The 4,012-nt window shown below is 35.3% G+C and overlaps 1 pseudogene; it reads left to right on the top strand.

Moving 5' to 3' along the window:
- Positions 1–222: 222 nt before the first annotated feature.
- Positions 223–3,109, top strand: LOC110864598 (annotated as a pseudogene).
- The last annotated feature ends 903 nt before the right edge of the window (positions 3,110–4,012 follow it).

Here is a 4,012-nt window from a genome sequence, read left to right as displayed (position 1 = left end):
CTCTAGCGTAACAAACGGTGGAATGAAAACCCGGGTGGGCTCAAAATAAAGCTTGTCACCTCTACACAGAGGCTAGACTCTATCAATCATTTGGCTAATCTACTAAAATGTCACAAGTGAGGATTGAATTTGAGTCTCCGTTGAAAAACTCAATCTTCCTAACATGTGGTTTAAATATCTTGAAGCACGTGGTTTTTTCTCCATCTTTAAATATAGGCTACAGCCATTATCTATAGAAAACCCAAAATTATCTATACAAAACCCAAAATATACTTTAAAACATGGAAGTTAAACAGGAGGTTGTTCGCCCCCAATCGACCTTTCATCCAAGTATATGGGGAGATCAGTTTCTGGTCTATGAGGAGGTATGACCCCTATAGCAAAATCGAGGCCACTAGCTATAATTTTTCGACCTTTAGACATGTGTAGGGTGTAAACGAGTCATGTTTTTATCAAGCTCGAGCTCGAGCTCAGCTCGGTTCGAGTCTACCTATTTGAACTCGAGTTCGGCTCGCTAGTTAAATCTAATGCTCGAGCTCGGCTCGGCTCGACCTCGCTTCAATATCGCTTAAATGAGCCAAAGCTCGGCTCGCCAATTTTATTATCATTATTATTATTTATATATATTAAAAAATAAAATTTTGTTTCGGAGAAGGGAAATGAATTATATGCATAAGTAATCCTAACTGATGTCAGTTTTTCAGTTAAATTTATACTAATTATGAAAAAGAAAAAAAATGTTACAACTTTCGGTATGTTTACAATCAAATATAATTACCAGTAGGGGTATGGGTATATAGGATCGGAAATTAAGAGATTCTTTGGTATAAAATAATAATAATACATATTTAAATACTAAACATATGTAGGTTAAATAAAAAAACGGTATTTCACCTTCTCTTTGATTTGCTGCCATTAATTTTAGCAAGAAGAGCAGGCTGCAGTAGAGCAAACAATCCAAAGTTTGAAAGAAGAAGTGAGGAAACAAATACTGGTAGCCTTTGATGATCCCACTAAACATAATGACTTGTTGAAACTTGTCAATGATATCCAACGCCTCGGCATTGCCTACTGTTTTGATCAAGAGCTCGAGAAAGCCTTGGGCCATATTTATACTATATATGGTGATGACTGGAATAGTGGTAGTGTTTTCCTTTGGTTTCGACTCCTCCGACAAGAAGGATTTTATGTTTCATGCGGTTAGTGAATATATATAGGTTCAATTTATTAATCACAATGTAAAAGAAGCTAACAATCTATATATGAATGAAATTAGATATTTTCAACAAATATAAGAACAACGACGGAACTTTTAAGGAATCTTTAACTAATGATGTTGAAGGCATGCTTGAGTTATATGAGGCGGCATATATGCGGGTGCCAGGCGAAGTTGTACTAGATGATGCTCTTGCTTTTACAAAAGGCCAGCTTGAGAAAATAACAAAGGATCCCCTCCAATGGAACTGTAGCCAGTCTCTATCGAGGCACATAGAGGAAGCACTAGAGCGGCCTATATGGAAAAGGTTGCCAAGACTAGAGGCGTTGCGATACATACCTTTCTATGAACAACAAGATTTACATAATGAATCCTTGCTAAGACTTGCGAAGTTGGAATTCAACCGGCTTCAATCTTTGCACAAAAGAGAGCTTAGCCAAGTCTCCAAGTGTGTTTATTTTCTCATTCAATCATTCCACTTATTACTACAGATTTGAAATGGTGTTAATTTTGTGGTGTTTGTGTTCTAATTTTTGTAGATTGGTTGAACTCTATTTTTGGGTTGTGGGTGCCTACTTTGAGCCTCAGTATTCCCGTTCTAGAATTTTCTTTACAAAAGTGATAACAATAGCAACAATTTTAGATGACACTTACGATTGCTACGGAACTTATGAGGAACTTGAGATTTTCAACAAAGCGATTCAAAGGTATGTCTACAACAACATGCACTTAACGTCTAATATGTAAAGTCAAACTCTTAATACCACGTTAGTTTATCAAAATCATAGTTTACGTATACATTTACAAGAGGTGGTCAGTTACCTGCATCGATGCACTTCCGGATTACATGAAGTTCGTATACAAAATATTCTTGGATTCATATGGTGAAATGGTGGAAATCATGGCAAGTGAAGGAAAAGCATATCAAGTTGAATATGCCAAAGATTTGGTTAGTTTGAATCTCTATATGTTTGTAATATTCTTTTATACAGAGAAATAGTTGACTATACTGATTAATTAAATGCGTCACTCTCTTATGCAGATGAAAGAGTTGAGTAGACATTATATGATTGAAGCAAAATGGAAAAATGAGGGGTATGAACCAACATTAGAGGAGCATGAATCAGTTTCATTTGTATCTGCAGGCTACCAAATGCTTATTCCAACAAGTTTTGTGAGCATGGGTGAGAAAGTCACAGAAGAAGCATTCAAATGGGCCCTTAGCTTTCCCCCTCTTATAAAATCTGCATCACTAATCGGTAGGATTATGGATGACATTGTGGTACGTACAACTTTGATTTTTATTCTTTAGTAAATGTGATAAGATCAATGGTAAAATTCATGAACAAAATTATAGGAAGGGAAAGGAAAGGATGTTGTGTCCACAGTGGAATGCTACATGAAGGAACATGATGTCAAGGAGGAGGACGTCTATAATTTGTTCAAGGAAAGAGTAGAAGATGCATGGAAAGATATGAACCTAGAATTGCTTACATGTAAAGACATTCCTATGGTCCTCAAAATGCGTGCGATCAACCTGGCACGCGTAATCGAATCACTATATAATATGATGATTGCTTAAAGAACGTTGGAGTAGAACTGCAAGATAATATCAAATCTTGTTTCATAAATGCAATAACCGTATAAGTTCAGATTCTTCATAGTTTGTCATGTCTTTAGAGATCATGAAGATATTGGTTCGTCCTTTTGAAGATGGAAAAATATGAACTGAATAAGACCTCAAGTTGGTTTTGTGTTAAGTATTAGTGTATTACATGATGGTCGACTAGTATTTAACTTATGGTTCACATTTCGTCAAATTTTTTTATTTTAATTTAAGGTTTGTATTTTAATATTTGGTATGTACTTCCCGTCTCGCTTCCCGATTGGGCTTCATGATTCTTGTATTTCGTTCTCATCAAATAAATCAGGATCATCGTTAATATTAATGATGGAACGCACATCTGATTCACCGGCATTATATTTATTTTACTCTAAATTTTTGGACCTTTTCACCGAGGCAACCTCATTTGGAATGGGTGTCCACTACGAACACTTTTTACAATATCCAAAGGCATAGTGTGGGGAAACGACACTTTATATTCGATCGTGTATCTTGCGTAACCCATCTTCAAAACTTTGGCATAACTTGTCCCATTTAGTCGGTTGAAAAATGCGTTGTTGTAAATACCATTAAAATTTGAGATCATGTTGTTCATATCCCTTCACTTCAAAATAATCGAATTGACTTTTCCATATGGTTCATGTTGTAATAACACATGAAATCTTTCCATAACACGGTTCCAAATATATTAACCCATATATGCATTACCTACATTTATATAATTATAAATAACTAGTTTCAATATATTTCTATATAAAATAGGTCTACACTTTATAATTAAAAATAAGCTTTTCTCGGATCTTTAGAAATATTACAAAACGTCTGTGCTAAAGCCTCATCCTCAACGATAGTCCATAATACTTTTAGCTTTGACGAAATCATCTTTGTTCCTCTTTTTCCTTGATGGCTCCGGTTGTGTTTTGGGAACAACATCATCATCAACATGCTGTGATTGGGCACCAGATTGTAATGCAACTAAGTTTGGCTACGGTTGTGTGTTGGGAATCGTAACTTGTTGTTACATGTTATGGCATAGGTAAAATGTGGTGAATTAATATTATGTAGCAATAAATATGTTTGGATTGAAATACAAGTGATACCCGGTTAGTTGAAATGATTGTTCGAGTTATATCGGTTGGTTGAGTTTTTTGGATCCATTCTAGAAGAGGGTT

This window comes from Helianthus annuus, chromosome 1 (assembly GCF_002127325.2).
Source record: "Helianthus annuus cultivar XRQ/B chromosome 1, HanXRQr2.0-SUNRISE, whole genome shotgun sequence".
NCBI lineage: Eukaryota > Viridiplantae > Streptophyta > Magnoliopsida > Asterales > Asteraceae > Helianthus > Helianthus annuus.
The sequence above is the reverse complement of the archived record's forward strand: the minus strand, read 5'-3'. Positions and strand labels throughout refer to the sequence as shown.